Source organism: Schistocerca gregaria, chromosome 7 (assembly GCF_023897955.1).
Source record: "Schistocerca gregaria isolate iqSchGreg1 chromosome 7, iqSchGreg1.2, whole genome shotgun sequence".
Classification (NCBI taxonomy): Eukaryota; Metazoa; Arthropoda; class Insecta; order Orthoptera; family Acrididae; genus Schistocerca; species Schistocerca gregaria.
Window position 1 is genome coordinate 162736439 of NC_064926.1, and position 17674 is coordinate 162754112.

Here is a 17674-nt window from a genome sequence, read left to right on the forward strand (position 1 = left end):
TGGTCAGACGTGATTGACCGAAACTTCGACGACGAGTATTCCTACCTCCTCCACTTTCCCATGCAGTCCATTGCTGCGCCACCGTCACATCAGGAAGCTCCACAAATCTGGATATTGCACAATTCGACCAGCCTGCCAAATGGAGGCCCACAATGAGACCCCTTCGAAACTCTGTCGGTGCTGATAATGTTGTCTCATACGATTACGCCACACCTCCGAGTTCTTCAAAGTGATCACTAAACATCTGCGCTGTTCATGCCCCTTATATACCTTACCAGGCCTGGTAACACGACTAAACACGAACAATACTAATGAACTCTGGAGTCTGTTGTACCTGTCAGATAATTACAACTCTAATCATTTACAAACCCGTCGATGGTGTGCACGACCACGAAGTTACACTACTGGCCATTAAAATTGCTACACCACGAAGATGACATCCTACAGACGCGAAATTTAACCGACGGGAAGAAGATGCTCTGATATTCAAATGATTAGCTTTTCAGAGCATTCACACAAGGTTGGCGCCGGTGGCGACACCTACAACGTGCTGACATGAGGAAAGTTGACCGATTTCTCATACGCTAACAGCAGTTGACCGGCGTTGCCTGGTGAAACGTTGTTGTGATGTCTCGTGTAAGGAGGATAAATGGGTACCATCACGTTTCCGACTCTGGTAAAGGTCGGATTGCAGTCTATCGCGATTGCAGTTTATCGTATCGCGACAATGCTGCTCGCGTTGGTCGAGATCCAATGACTGTTAGCAGAATATGGAATCGGTGGGCTCAGGAGGGTAATACGGAACGCCGTGCTGGATCCCAACGGCCTCGTATCACTAGCAGTCGAGATCACAGACATCTTATCCGCATGGCTGTAACGGATCGTGCAACCACGTCTCGATCCCTGAGTCAACAGATGGGGACGTTTGCCAGATAACAACCATCTGCACGAACAGTTCGACGACGTTAGCAGCAGCATGGACTATCAGCTCGGAGACCATGGCTGCGGTTACCCTTGACGCTGAATCACAGACAGTAGCGCCTGTGATGGTGTACTCAACGACGAATCTGGGTGCACGAATGGAAAAATGTCATTTTTTAGGATGAACCCAGATTCTGTTTACAGCGTCGTGATGGTCACATCCGTGTTTGGCGACATCGCGGTGAACGCACATTGGCAGCGTGTATTCGTCATCGCCATACTGGCGTATCACCCGGCGTGATGGTATGAGGTGCCATTGATTACACGTCTCGGTCACTTGTTGTTCGCATTGACGGCGCTTTGAACAGTGGACGTTACATTTCAGATGTGTTACGACCCGCGGTTCTACCCTTCATTCGATCCATATGAAACCCCACATTTCAGCAGGATAATGCACGACATGTTGCAGGTCCTGTACGGGCCTTTCTGGATACAGAAATTGTTCGACTGCTGCCTGGCCAGCACATTCTCCAGATCTCTCACCACTTGAAAACGTCTGGTCAATGGTGGCCGAGCAACTGGCTCGTCACAATACGCCAGTCACTACTCTTGATGAACTGTGGTACCGTGTTGAAGCTGCATGGGCAGCTGTACCTGTACCCGGCATCCAAGCTCTGTTTGACTCAATGCCCACGCGTATCAAGGCTGTTATTACCGCCAGAGGTGGTTGTTCTGGGCACTTATTCCTCAGGATCTATGCACCCAAATTGCGTGAAAATGTAATCAAATGTCAGTTCTAGTATAATATCTTTTTATCATCTGCATCTCTTCTTGGTGTAGCAATGTTAATGACCAGTAGTGTATATTGATATCAAGCCAGATCTTCTGGGTGCTTCAGTCTCTTGTCAAGGAGTGTTTATCCCAGACATGTTAGTTGGGCGAGATGTCTGCCAAAAACGCATGCCAGGGAAGCAATGATAAGTCGGACTCTAGGACTTTTTTGAAGTTGCGGTGCTATTCACGTTGTCCTCGCCCTCAGTGTGTCAAATTTGCATTCACATGTCGTATCCAAAAAAAAAAGTTAAAATGTGTGTGAAATCTTATGTGACTTAACTGCTAAGGTCATCAGTTTCTAAGCTTCCACACTACTTAACCTAAATTATCCTAAGGACAAGCACACACACCCATGCCCGAGGGAGGACTCGAACCTCTGCCGGTACCAGCCGCCCAGTCTATGACTGCAGCGCCGCAGACAGCTCGGCTAATCCCACGGGGCTTGTCGTATCCAACAGCATGCTTAAAGGTCATTCTTGGCATTTATGCGCTAAACTACTGGAGACGATGCCAAATAACTCGCTCGTTAACACTCACTGCATTATAACAGATAAAAAATTGACTATTTCTAGGATTACTGTTGTCTTACCTTTTTTAGCTTACAATCAAGCGACCTAATAACATCTTAAAAATTTTGCTAGGCAGATGATATTCCGTAGAAACACAAAGTGCATTGTTCTAAGAGGAAGAAGAAACCGCCTCAGAGAATGTAGATATGCTAAATAGATATTATAAACAATGGAAATTCTGTCGAGACGAATCATCACGCAATTGAGGACCTATTTCTGAATGCATGAAATATATTCGCAGTCACGAATATGGACAGCCATCAGGTGTGTAATGGAATGATAATGAAGATTTGTGCCGCATCGGGGCTCGAATCCGGATTTCCCGCTTTTGCAGTTCTAGCGCGTGGTGGATACTGCGGAGAAAAATGAAACTATAGTAACAGACACGGTGGACATAACGCGCTAGAATGTAACTCGGGATCACCCGGCGTGTCTTCTCAGTTCAGTCCGTCTTGTGCCACTTTCGCACGTTGAAGTATGCGCTCACTCATATTAGGTTCTCTCGCCAGGGATATTCCAGCTATTTGGTGAATGGTGCAGGACACTCCACAGATAATTTAATAAAAAAGTTGATTGTATAGTGGATTGCGAACAGAGATGTCATGACGTTCGTGGACATAACAAAGAACGTGTCTGGAGTCGCCACGTCAGAGATGGATGGCCGCGGATCTGTAAGACGGCATTCGTCCGAGCCCTGGGGTAGAACGTTTCATCCGGTAGAGGAATCATGGGTGACCCGATATGGAGCGGCCTTGCACATAGGATATACGCCAAAATCTGGCGGACAAGGTACCACACCTGCCCCGCATCCCCACAGCCGAGATGGTGTTCGACGGTATCTGCCTCGTGGCATGTCGGGCGAGTCGTGAATCCGCCACGCGGATCTTATAAAGGCGTCCGTGTGTCACATATTTCCTGTTGACAGCCACATACCTCGCGGCTTGAGCGTCACAGTCAAGTAAGGGGATTGTGTAGCGATTTGCACACTAATATTTCGATTCGATCACGTTAACCATTATGTTATCAGAGTACGCTCCTCGGCCAGGCCCAAATTCCATATGTCGTCAACCATATACTACAACCTGCACTCGAACATCCATTACGCATATTCCCATACAGAGAGACATTTTAATTGAAAATCGCTTGCCCGGTGTCGGCGAATAAATACGATATTGCAGTGCCTGTGTTGTTCAGAATTGCTATGCCATGTTCCTTCGGTCACGCACGCGTGTCGAAAGGAACAGGCACTGCGGCAACTGCAGCCGTTGTGAAATTATGACAGCTGCTTTCGCATCGTGAACATAAACATAGAGTTGCTTCTATTGTCCAGACATATTTCAGCTAATTCTATAAATTTGCGAGTTGTTTTCCGCAGTCATGTATGTGCTCTCATAAACAACACTTACATCGAGTAGAGCAGACTACCTATACCTTTGCTCAAGCAGTATTCAAGTGTTTGTATGGTCATGATGTTGCCCGCCACTGGGCAGCTTGTCCGCCTTTTAGACAAACCAGACCTCGTGCTGCGCTACAGATCATCTGCTACTTCAAGCAACATCAAAGAAAAACTGCCGATGTCCTTTTCGTTACGCTTCCGTCACTCGCCACGTCATTAAATCTCGGGTCAAAGCGGTGCGTTGAGGCGTTGATTACCAGCGAGCTGAGGGAGGACTCATTGCATCCATTAAGCGCGCCAGGAATCCACAGACCAAGCAATGGGACTATTCTCGGCGGAGGAATTATTAATCTGCGGACCTGGATCTGCTTTCTGCGTTGTTACAACGCTAAAACAACTTTTGCTGAGGCTCGCCAACTTCTTTTTAACACAGTAGACAAAGTTAAAAAGTCGCAATCTGATACAGTTTCTGGCCGGGGGTGGCCGAGCGGTTCTAGGAACTACAGTCTGGAACCGCTCGACCGCTACGGCCGCAGGTTCGAATCCTGCCTCGGGCATGGATGTGTGTGATGTCCTTAGGTTAGTCAGGTTTTAGTAGTTCTAAGTTCTAGGGGACTGATGACCTCAGCAGTTTAGTCCCATAGTGCTCAGAGCCATTCTGATACAGTTGGTTACTGCCTTGTAGGGATCCAACGGCACTCAGATAAATGCAAAGATCCGATCTTCGAGCTGGAAACATAAAACGCTAACAATCGCTATTTGAACCACAAGAGGCTCTTTGCAACATTCTCGACATCCTCAGCTTAGAAAAATGAAATTGCAGATAACAGTTCAAAACTGTGAAGATCAGAAACTCGCAATGTAAGTCACATTCCAGTTTCCATGGAAACGTTACAATTTATTCCCATGTTGAGAAATCTCGCAGTGGTCGTTACTTTTTCCAGGATTTTTTTTTTTTATTTTATACAAAGGGGACATTTTGATCTGGTCTTGTCGGCGGTTATTCTAAAATGAGATTTTCACTCTGCAGCGGAGTGTGCGCTGATATGAAACTTCCTGGCAGATTACAACTGTGTGCCCTACCGAGACTCGAACTCGGGACCTTTGCCTTTCGCGGGCAAAATGCTGTGCTTCGGTAGCTCAGATGGTAGAGCTTTGCCCGCGAAAGGCAAAGGTCCCGAGTTCGAGTCTCGGTCGGGCAAATGGTTATTCTAAAGTTTTCGAACAATAATCTTTTCGCATTCCTTACTCATGAATTTTTGGAAGACAATGCACTAGCTCCCATGAAAGATTTACTTCGAGACGTTATTAGGTTGCTTTTTTTATGCGAACAAAAAAAAGAAAACCCTTGTCTTCTTAAACAAGCAGTCCAATTTTTGGTGCCGTTTGTAACTAATTAAGATGCGTGAAAGTGGTTTTTCTGTGCTGTGCTGCTGTACATTAAAACTAAACATAGAAACAGACTTAGTGTTGAAGAAGACCCGAGAGGTAAGTTGGCCTCAATCGAATCAGACTGAAGCTCTAATTAAAGGTAAACAGCAACACGCTACCAGCTGAAAACTAAATTTGAAAACTGATTAATAACTAATTTTGATGTCTGATTTGGTTCTGATTTTTTTTAAATTTTTGAAGTAACTATACTCAACATTCAGTTTATTTCTCTCTTGCACAACAGGTTTATATTATTTTTGATGTAAAAAATTAATAGAATGTTTTAAATGACATTCCTGTCTTACTGAATACCTGCATGAGAACCAGCTCAATTTAATTTCATATTCTTTTGCTGTAAATAAGTACCACGTCGGAATGACCCTGTTTATTAGTGGTGTGTGTGCGCGTGTGTCACATTTCTACCGTACACAGCACATAGCAAGATGGCGAAAATTATCACCCCCCTCCACGCACCGTTTCTTAACCATGTGACAGTCGTCGCTCAAATCCTCCCCCCCCCCCCCTCCTCCCTTATCCCAGGGCTTGTTAAAAGGTTCGTAAGCTTTTCAGTGGTGCGCCCAAATTTCTAAAAATATCAAGTGTTCAAATGGCTCTGAGCACTATGGGACTTAACATCTGTGGTCATCAGTCCCCTAGAACTTAGAACTACTTAAACCTAACTAACCTAAGGACATCACACACATCCATGCCCGAGGCAGGATTCGAACCTGCGACCGTAGCGGTCTCGCGGTTCCAGAATGTAGCGCCTAGAACCGCTCGGCCACACAAGCCAGCTATCAAGTGTTACGCCGTGAGAACAAGTCTGAGCACTACTGCCCTAACCTAACAAAAAAACTGCCGCCCAACAATATCAACATAAGATAAATCACTGTACACTCAGTTTTGAGAAACACAACTGCAGATCCAGATGGCTGAAGCAAAGCTGCTGCCCTGAAATGAGTTGCTCAAATGACAAAAGTCCGCTCCACCCGCTGCTCGGTCCTGCTGATCTTGCTTTCTTCCCTCCATGAGGGACTGCGAACGACTCCAGGGGTACGTGGTTTCACAGAAATTCTAAAACACATTCAACTACGTAGACTTCTTAGCCAGCCAGCGTTGTAACTGCAGAATATTTAGCTTTCATTTCACTCGTGGAAATTTCCGTTCATTGATCTCTTGCTCCAGCCAGCAACATCATCTTCAATTGTAAACATATGCGGCAAAATTCTGTGACGCCACAGAAGACCCTGTGAGTGCGCCGTAAAGTGACAGCATTCCTAAGTCCCACGCTACGCTCGTATTTGGAAAAAAATCTCTGCACCCCCTCCCCGCACCTCCTTCTCCGCCCCTCTCCAAGTCCCACAAGGGAAAGGGAGTAACCCAATTCCCTTTCAGTATGGAACGCCTTCCAAGTATTCCGCTGAGTCTCAAAACTGTGTCAACGACTATAGTTCTCTGCCGCACTGTGAACATGGGAATTAAACTCTCCGAACTGAATTCCAAATTGAATACGTACTCTTTACTACATTTGATGTACGCTGTAACAGCGCCTAAGAACTCCGTATTTCTATTTTTGAAGACGAACTATTGTGAGTCATTAATCATTCAGCGACTGTGGAATGTAAAGTGCCGTTTATGCAAAAAATATGTTGATTCCATTGCCGTAGCCATGTTTACATATAGAAGTACAAGAGAACACAAGAGTCAACGGACGATTATATTGAATTAGTTCGCATATGACGCAGTATAATAACAAGGGTGTACGAATAAGGGGGGGGGGGGGATCGAGAAGAGAGAACGGCGAAATTTAGGAAGACCTGAAAACCGTGGAAGGATCCAAGTTCCGTGCGAAGACAGACAGCTGAACAATATAGGAAAACGTAAAGTAAAGCGTCTAGGCGAAGAGACGCAGTAACACCCAAGGGGAACCGTTTGTGGAATCAGTAATAAAAATGACAATATCTAGAGGCCAACACGTGAACTGATTTAAGGCAACTGGCCACCAATGAAGTAATCGCAAGAAAGTGTAATTCAGCCAATGAGGAGGTCAGTTACAAAACTCGTCCGATTGGCTTCTGAGTATTTTTTGTGAGTCCGGAACCATTAACTTCTCTTACCAACGGAAGAGATAAGAAGGTTTAAGTACACGGCACACCATTCGTTGTGGGAGTGTGTACTTTGCGCCGTAACTTCCATAGAACTGCACAAGAAATCCCACTGAGAGGCGCCATAGAAAATGCTATGCGCGCCTCGTTAAAGCTTATTCCTAAAATTTCATGAGCTCTTAATATCGCCAACATACATTTTAGGGGAAAACCAGTAATGTTCTAGCTTTACGGCAGCTTACTGGTGCTCGAGCTTCCCTCGTACTGGCTGTTTATTTAATGGGAAAAAGCGTATATGACACTGTTGCACTATTTACCTATTATCACGAGCTGTTTCGGTGGCTTGGGTTGGGGGGGGGGGGGGGGGGGGGATGAGGTGCAGCCTGTAGATAACTTGGGTAGGCTCAGAACGTACACAGTTTCTTGATAAAGGTGTCTTTCTTCGTTGTAACTACAAACTCAGTTCGGAGGCAGACTTTGTACGCTTCTGGTTGCCGACGGACGGTTTCGCTGCACGCGTGTCTGATCTAGTGTAATAAGTGTTATTTCCGAGAATAGGCGTGGCCGGGCATTGAACCTCTGGCCTCTGCGTCGGGGGGCAAGCTAACTGTATAATCGCCGCCACCGCAGCTCTGTTGCCAGCTGACGCACATCCTGCTCCTTTTTCTTTTTTGCAGTCTGTTGGATATTATACCTGAGATGCCATTTTTTTAGATTTTTTTAATGTGAAAGAACAAACCTCAAGGTCGTTAGAGGCTGGTTTCGTGTTGGTCGCAGACGGGGGTGGGGTGGGCGATGGGCGTTACGTATCTCAGAGAGAGTTCCGCCATCGGAATTCGGTTGAGGAGGTGAGCAGCGTAAATTCTGTATGAAAGAGTTTGTGTCAGCATCCGACAGAAGTTCTCAAACATCTCAGTGTTGTATTACGAGCTGAGAAGGTAATACACTCCAAAGTGTTAAGCTTTTCTGCTTACTCTTTCTGCGCAGCCTCATACATTGAGGTTATTTTTAGGGTTCCGTACGTCATTCGGTAAAACGGAATCCTTACAGCATCAGTTAGTTATTCTTTGTGCCCGACTGTTGAAAATGCTTTTCCTCAGGCACGGATGGCTGTATCAAGTTGAAATGATGTCCCATACTGAGATCTACGATATTTTGGCGGTGTAAAACATTGAAGATTCTAAGGCAATGCAGTCGAAAGTTACGGCCATTTATATCACATATTTTGGTACAAGCAAACTCACTGATAAAAACCTATATGGTACTTCCCGTTGGGCTAGACTCATAAAATTTGGCAAGAAAGAAGGTTTCACGCTACAACTAAAGGAAAAAATCCGAAAATTATTACTTTTTACTTATATCGCGCGATTTTTTTTGTCATCTGACTGTCCGTTTGGGCCGGCCGGTGTGACCGTGCGGTACTAGGCGCTTCAGTCTGTAACAGCGTGACCGCTACGGTCGCAGATTCGAATCCTGCCTCGGGCATGGATGTGTGTTATGTCCTTAGGTTAGTTAGGTTTACACAGTTCTAAGTTCTAGGGGACTGATGACCACAGATGTTAAGTCCCATAGTGCTCAGACCATTTGAACCATTTTTTGTCCGTTTGGCCATCCGTTTGTTAGGTCCCCTTTTTCTCAGGAACGGGTAGACGTATCAAGCTAAAAGTTATGTCGCATACGAGTATCTATGGTCCCTTAGCGGTCTAAAAAATTGAAGCTTCTAAGTCAACGCAAACAAAAGATATGGCCATTGGTGTCACATATTTTGATATTCGCAAACTCAAAACCTATAAGGTACTTCCGGTTGGCCTAGACTCATGAAATTGGGCAAAAAGCAAGTTTTAACTGTACAAATAAAAGAAAAATAATCAGAAAATTGTTAATTTGTATTTATATCATACGAAAAAAATATTTTTCTCTCATTTTTTGTCCGACTGTTTGCCTGTCCGTCTGTTAAAATCTCCTTTTACCAGGAACGGACTGACGTTTCAAGTTGAAATTTATGTCAGAAACTTCTATGGTTCCTTGATGGTTTAAGAAAAGTTAAGCTTCCTAGTCACACAATGTGAAGGTACAGCCATTTATGTTGCATAATTTGATACAAACTGACTCGTTACGACCTATAGCATACTTCATGTTGACCAATACTCACGAGATTTGGAAAAAAAGCAAGGTTACGTAGTACGAGTAAAGGGAAAAAAAATCAGAAAATTATTACTGTGTAATTATATCACAAGAAATAATATTTCTTTTGTGATTTGTTATCCGAATTCAAAGATACCAGACAAAAATCGTCGAGAATCTCGATTTCCGGAATGGTTGAACTGTCTGTGTACGTAATTAAATTTGTACGGAGCCCTCAGTTGCCAGTTCCTACTGATACCTGTCCAGTTTTACATTTTACCTGTAGTCCGCAAGCCATTTCCTATGTCATTCGCGAATATTGTGGGAGAAGAACGACTCTCGGTGTGCCACAATGTGAACCCTAACTTTTTCGCCGTGGGCATTTGCCGAGGAGAATTATCAGGAGAAAATACTATGTTGCTTGACTTTCCTTGGAATTCTTAACAGTAAACCTCTCAGTGCCACACTAGACCTCTGTTCGAGCGTCTGCCACTACGGTATGTTGAGCCTCTGTGTAGTACCTTCGCCCCGTCTAAACGACTCCGTGACGAAATACGCACTTCATTGGATCTTGTCTACCTTGTAAACTAATCCAACCTAGAAAATATCCCAAAATACGTAGCGATATTGAAGTATCTGTCAAATAAGAGGTTTGTAGGCCACTTCTTTTGTAGATGAATTATATACTTCCCTAAGATTTTTCCAATTTATTTCAGCCTCGTATCTGCTTTTCCTATACCTGGTTTTATATGGACATTCTATTTCAGGTCGTTCCTAACGGTTTCTTTGCAGGTGTTATTGTTTACAATGATTTATCGGCAGTATCGTAATTCAAGAGCAGTGGGTCTCTTCGCTATTTATAAGCAGTACGCTACATTTATTAACGTTCAGGGTCAACTGCCAGTCTCTCTACCGACAGTCGATAGCCTGAGCCTTCTTGCAGTTCTCTACAGTTTTCAGTATTCGTATTTATCACATAGTAGCACACTACGTTTGCGGTTATAAGAGTACATTATTGCAACGATTCTTTAGCCTTTTTGTGTATCTGTTCAGCGAAAATGTATCCACTCAAGTGACTTATGCAGGGTGAGTCAGGAGGAAAGGTACATGTTTTGAGAGGGGATGGTGTTAGCGATTCTCAACAAAAAAAAAAAAAAAAACACCTTATGGACATTTTATGCCCTATTCCGAATGGTTTCCCATATAGAACACATTTAATGTACATTGCTGTTTATTTTTTGTATTATTCAAACATTGTCGCTATTCACAACGTACCACAGTATTGTAGAGGAAGATGAGACAAACGGTTTGATACAGGACGCTTAACGATCTGTCAGGTCGTTGAACTACCTCAGACTGGCCTACAGAACTATGTAAGCAGGCTTGCATGCGCGTTGCGCTAGATTTTTCGCTATTCTAACGCTCTCTTCGCCCAAAGTACAAGAGAAAGAATGAATAGGCGTTTTTCCTTGGAAATATTGTGTTCTTTTAATCGTGTAGTGCAACAATGGAGTGTGCAGTTTTCGAGTTATTCAAGAAAAACGTACTATAGACATATCAAATGTGTTCTATCTGGGAAACCATTCGGAATTGGGCGTATGTCCGTATGAATTTTTTAGTTCAGAATAACTATCACCCTTTAAAACGTGTACCTCTCCTCCTGATTCGCCCTGTATTTATAGGGCGCCATTATATAATATTCCTTCCAAGTGAATTACGAAGAGCGCGTGCTTATTTTTAACGGTACGTTTGCTTCAATCCATCTTCTGGTAGCTATTGAAATCGTTAAAAAGTAGCATGTCGTTATCTAAAAAAAACGAACTTTGATTATGAAACGCGTTAGGTGTTAAACACGTAAGCACGTAGGGAGTAGAGGGGCCTTGTTGTCATTTTAACGCCGTAACTGCTCACGGAGACTAAAACGTCTGTCAATACTGCATGCTTACTTTTGTGCCACAGTAAATAAAAACGTACTTCTATTTTGCTACGGCTTAGGAAGGCTTGTGGTGTAGTAAGAACACACACACACACACACACACACACACACACACACACACACACACACACACATAGCGCCTAAACTCGAGTAAACGTCGTAAAGCAGCAAGAGATTCCACTTGATCCACTCGAGTAGTCCACTCGTACGCGCTTGGAGGAGCACTCAAGCAACAAAGCAAGCCGAGAACGTGCGACTGTGTCAGTTTGCCACGATTATTTAGCGACGTCAAACTCTCGGCGTCAATAAACTGTAGACTACATAAACATTTAAGCTCTTTTACCGGACGCTGAATACCGGGCGAAGTAATTTCTTTCCAGCTGTACTTGCATAACACGGTAATAAACAGACAATACGTAGCGAGGTAGAAAGATATCCTCAAAACGACAAGTTTTTACAGCTGTATTTGCAACATCTTGTAGTTATTTGCGGTACGAAATTCTTTGTAAAACTGATGTACGTTGTTACGCAAGTTCACGCAAATAAATACCGAAGAACACTTCTACAGTCCACATAACGAATCTCCCTTATCTTAAAACTTCAGATGACGCCACTACTCCCTCAAATAATACAATAATACTCTCATGTAATCACCATTTACCACATCTTACGAACTGGTTCCAACTTAAAGACACGATGAATCTATCCAACAAGTCATATAAAGCTAGATATAGAAAATATAAAGTAATTTCAGTCCACCAGTTACAGCTCTGTCAATGAAATACAAAACGCATCTGATGTCAGTATATAGAATAGTTTTCAGTTGCACAAATGACAACAGAAACAAGTTACAAACGAATTTCTTTCACTTTCTACTAACAGTCTACTACATCCGTAGAAGTACTAAAATAACTACAAGTAATTTTGTTATTTTTCCATTGCTGTTCATTTTCTGTCTCGTTTAGGCCTAACCTAATGTGTCTGCATTTAGGAGGATATCGTCTTTGTTTCACACTTCTCTCTAACAAACCCCAAATAATTCCAAAAATTTATGCCTGTCTTGTAGCAATTTCTCTCGTATGTTTCATCCTTGTAAAATCCATTTGCAAATATTTGGGTGTTGCTTATCATATCTGAATATAAATACATGATAGGAAATGAGACACTTAAAGTAGTAAAGGAGTTTTGCTATTTAGGAAGTAAAATAACTGATGATGGTCGAAGTAGAGAGGATATAAAATATAGACTGGCAATGGCCAGGAAAGCGTTTCTGAAGAAGAGAAATTTGTTAACATCGAATATAGATTTATGTGTCAGGAAGTTGTTTCTGAAAGTATTTGTTTGGAGAGTAGCCATGTATGGAAGTGCAACATGGACGATAACTAGTTTGGACAAGAAGAGAATAGAAGCTTTCGAAATGTGTTGCTACAGAAGAATGCTGAAGATAAGGTGGATAGATCACGTAACTAATGAGGAGGTATTGAATAGGATTGGGGAGAAGAGAAGTTTGTGGCACAACTTGACTAGAAGAAGGGATCGGTTAATACGACATGTTCTGAGGCATCAAGGGATCACAAATTTAGCATTGGAGGGCAGTGTGGAAGGTAAAAATCGTAGAGGGAGACCAAGAGATGAATACACTAAGCAGATTCAGAAGGATGTAGGTTGCAGTAGGTACTGGGAGATGAAGAAGCTTGCACAGTATAGAGTAGCATGGAGAGCTGCATCAAACCAGTCTCAGGACTGAAGACGACAACAACAACAACATGTATTTGCTGTTGCGAACATGGACCACCATCAGCTGTATAATGGAATGAGGACAGTGAAAATTTGTGCCGGACTGGGATCTGAACGCGGATTTCCCTCTTATAGCAAGTGGTCGCATCACTATTAGGCTATCCGAGCAGGGTTCACAGCTAGACCCAAGTTTCCATATGTTGTCAATCATGTGTGTGGAACCTGCACTCGTACAATCAATATGTATATTCCCGTACAGGGGAGACAAGTCTGTCTGATGTCCGAAGAAACATTACATTGTACTTCTGAAAAACACGGGCACTACAATGCCGTGAGTATAAATAGATTATAAAACATTTTGTATTATTGAAAGACTTAACAGGGCTACCATTACCCGTCGTTTTCGTCCATTGTTATACAAAGGCGTCCTCGTCGGTTATCCAGATATTATGGCCTCGCCTGGTCATACCACCGTTCAGTTCCCAATACGTCATCATCTAGGGAGGTTGGTATCACAACGAGTACACCGTAATATTTTTTTAGTTCACGTGGAAAATTTCATGTGCCTGTATGTCCAACACAGTACCATTTCGATTATGACTATGACCTCCTCAACAGTTGCATTTTCCCTTAATTGTTTTTCCGATATTTCTGTTACTCTCAGCGTGTTTCTCTCTATTGTCCGACCGGAAAAAGCCGAACTGTCGGATTACTAAAGCACTTAATGTGGGCGTCTTACTGTCCCGTGTCAGAATTAGCAACACACTCTGCTCGTAGACCTTTCAGTTTATTTCGTGCAATGGAATAAACGAATATTGCCTTTTTGCTTAAAACAGCGTTGTAGAGTTCGTGCTAGATCTATGCAACACAGTGTTTGGAGGAAAAAAAAAAAAAAAAAAAAAAAAAAAAAAAAAAAAAAAAAAGTCCATGGAGGCTCTGAAATTTAAGGTACAGACAAAACGCTATCTGTCTTTTGAAGTACACATTAATCAATATCACGGTGCTGTGCATCCTTATTTTTATTATACCGAGCGCTTCATCTCTTCGACGAGATGTATAAATGGATGGAAACAGTCAGATGATGTCGAGTCTAAACATTCTGTACATCGCTCTACTCGACTGTTCCGTTGGTCAACAAGAGTTAACGGTCGTCATTGTCTTCAGCCTGACGCCGCATCAAATGTTTGCGCCTTTTATCTGAGCCATCGGTCCAGAGAGCGGTGGGGTAGAACATTCGACACGCGTCTGCCTGGAGCGTCAGACGGTGCAGTTCTAGGTTGCCCGCCACGGATGTGATGGCACGTATAAAGCCGGAATTCCACACGCACTGGTGTGCCTTTTGATGCTAAAATAGTGAAGTAGGTGAAGGGAACATCAACGCAGAAATATGCGTTGTAAGATTTGCATATCAACGTTTTACAAGAGCGTCATTAAAGTTCTGAAAAACACTTCTGGTTTACCAACCATGAAGAGTATCGCAGTAGGAAGGATGGAAACCGTTTTTATTCGTCCGCGTTCATAATCCTTTACACACAGATTTCAACGGATAGGGGTTTAAATAACAGAGTGTTTAAAAATGTCTCACATTCTTACAGCAAATGGTGCTGGACTAAAGTAGAAGAAATGCCTGCGAAAAATCGTTTGAAATTCAACAAGCGCGATCTAATGTGAAGGTTATGTTAACCGTGTTCTTAAACTTTAAATGTATAGTGCACTAAGAGTTTTTGTCAAAATGATCAAAAATTTACAATTTCAGTGCAATTTACGCGACACCCGTATTTGTATTGACGTAATTCATGGCTTTGCAGCGTGATAGTTCACCTGCGCAAATTTCGTTACATGTTGGTGAACTGTTAGCAAAAAACAGTACTGTAATGATGCCCTAGCCTCCTCCATATTCTACTGATGCAGTCCCATAAATATTTTTTGTATTCCCTAACATAAAGCCGGCAGCTGTGGTCGAGCGGTTCTAGGCGCTTCAGTCCGGAACCACGCGGCTGCTACGGTCGCAGGTTCGAATCCTGCCTCGGGCATTGATGTGTGTGATGTCCTTAGGTTAGTTAGGTTTAATAAGCTCTAAGTTCTAGGGGACTGATGACCTCAGACATCCATGCCCGTGGCAGGATTCGAATCTACGACCGTAGCGGTCACACGGTTCCAGACTGAAGCGCCTAGAGCCGCACGGCCACACCGGCCGGCAGTTTGAAGGGGATAACGCTAAGGTAGACGAATAAATAAAACTATTTCCGTAAGCAAAATAAAAATGACTTTCGGTTTCGAACACACTCTGTGCGTCCAGAGACAAATACTTTTTGAGAACTGGTCCACCTACTCTATGATAGTCACCTGTCTGTTGGCAATAAAGGGGGTGCAAACGTAGTTACCACACTTTTTGCACAATTACACAGGAGGCTGTTGTGACACCAATGATGCTTGTATCATTCTTGCTGCAAAATGCGGGCAAATTCAGAAACAGTGATGGGGGTGGATAACGGTCATGCGCCCTTCTCTGAAAATTTGACCATAAAGGTTCAGAAACATTGAGATCTGATGATTCTGGTGGAGGAGATGCAGCACTTACACTCGTGCTTACAAAAGCAGTCTCGAAGGATGCGAGCTGAGTGAACACGGGCTCTGCCCTCTTGGAACACAGTATCTCCATTTGGGAACAGCCACTGTATCGTGGAAGGGATCTGATCAGTCAAAATGGTCACATAATCTTTGGCAGTAATGCGACTGTGCAGAGTAAAGATAGCGTCCTTGGAATACTACCATATGACAGTCCAAGTCATCACCAACCCCGCGCCTAATTTCACTCTGGGGACGTAAACTCCGCTAGAAGTTGTAAACAATGTAAAGCACGACTCGTACCAAACAACTACAGTACTGGCCGTTAAAATTGCTACACCATGAATATGACGTGCTACAGACGCAAAATTTAACCTTCATGAAGTAGATGCTGTGATATGCACATGATTAGCTCTTCAGAGCATTCACACAAGGTCGGCGTCGGTGGGGACACCTACAACCTGCTGACATGAGGAAAGTTCCCAACCGATTTCTCATACACAAACAGCAGTTGACCGGCGTTGCCTGGTGAAACGTTGTTGTGATGCCTCGTGTAAGCAGTAGAAATGAGTACTATCACGTTTCCGACTTTCATAAAGGTCGGATTGTAGCCTATCGCGATTGCGGTTTATCGTATCGCGTTGTTGCTGCTCGCGTTGGTCGAGATCCAATGACTGTTAGCAGAATATGGAATCGGTGGGTTCAGGAGGGTAATACGGAACACCGTGCTGGATCCCAACGGCCTCGTATCACTAGCAGTCGAGATGATAGGCCTCTTTTCCACATGGCTGTAACGGATCGTGCAGCCACGTCTCGACCCCTGATTCAACAGATGGAGACGTTTGCCGAACTACAACCATCCGCACGAACAGTTCGGCGACGTTTGGAGCAGCATGGACTATCAGCTCGGAGACCATGGCTGCTGTTACCGTTGACGCTGCATCACAGACAGGAGCGCCTGCGATGGTGTACTCAACGACGAACCTGGGTGCACGAATGGCAAAACGTCATTTTTTCGGATGAATCCAGGTTCTGTTTACAGCATCATAATGGTCGCATTCGTGTTTGGCGACATCGCGGTGAACGCATATTGGAAGCGTGTATTGGTCATCGCCATACTGGCGTATCACCCGGCGTGGTGGTATGGGGTGCCATTGGTTACGCGTCTCGGTCACCTCTTGTTCGCATTGACGGCACTTTGAACAGTGGACGTTACATTTCAGATGTGTTACAACCCGTCGCTCTATCCTCCATTCGATCCCTGCGAAACCCTACATTTCAGAAGGATAATGCACGACCGCATGTTGCAGGTCCTGTACGGGCCTTCCTGGATACAGAAAATGTTCAACTGCTGCCCTGGCCAGCACATTCACCAGATCTCTCACCAGCTGAAAACATATGGTCAATGTGTGGTCGAGCAATTGGTTCGTCACAATACGCCAGTCACTACTCTTAATGAACTGTGATATCGTGTTGAAGCTGCATGGGCAGCTGTACCTGTTCACGCCATCCAAGTTCTGTTTGATTCAATGCCCAGGCGTATCAAGGACGTCATTACGGCCAGAGTTGGTTGTTCTGGGTACTGATTTCTCAGGATCTATGCACCCAAATTGCGTGAAAATGTAATCACATGTCAGTTGTCCAATGAATACCCGTTTATCATCTGCATTTCTTCTTGGTGTAGCAGTTTTACTTGCCAGTAGTGTACCTTCCACTGCTGCACAGTCCAGGTTTTATTGCTTCAGCACCACTTTTTCCTGTTATGGCCATTTCCCTCATTAATGGGTGTTTTTAGAATTGCAGCTCGACCTCCATTCCCTGCTTATGGAGCTCCTGTCGTGTTATTTTGCTGCTGTTAGGGTTCGCGACATTCAGTCCTGCAGTGAATACCTGTACCATGTATAAATCTTCAATACGGTATCTCGTGAAACACCAAACATTGGACTATCTTGGTTGCGGAAGAACACCAACAATTTGATCAGGTTCGAATCGATTTGACACGGAGAGAATGGACTCACAGTTACTCATAAGACTGTTGTGATACCACTGATGC

At 43.8% G+C, this 17674-nt stretch overlaps 1 protein-coding gene and 1 non-coding gene across 2 annotated transcripts in view; both read left to right on the forward strand.

Moving 5' to 3' along the window:
• LOC126281994 (chondroitin sulfate synthase 1) overlaps positions 1-17674 on the forward strand; it is a 311284-nt gene that overhangs the window by 178013 nt on the left and 115597 nt on the right. The window lies entirely within an intron of this gene.
• Positions 4849-4922, forward strand: Trnas-cga (transfer RNA serine (anticodon CGA)). Its single transcript has one exon. It is a non-coding gene; the product is annotated as a tRNA-Ser (tRNA).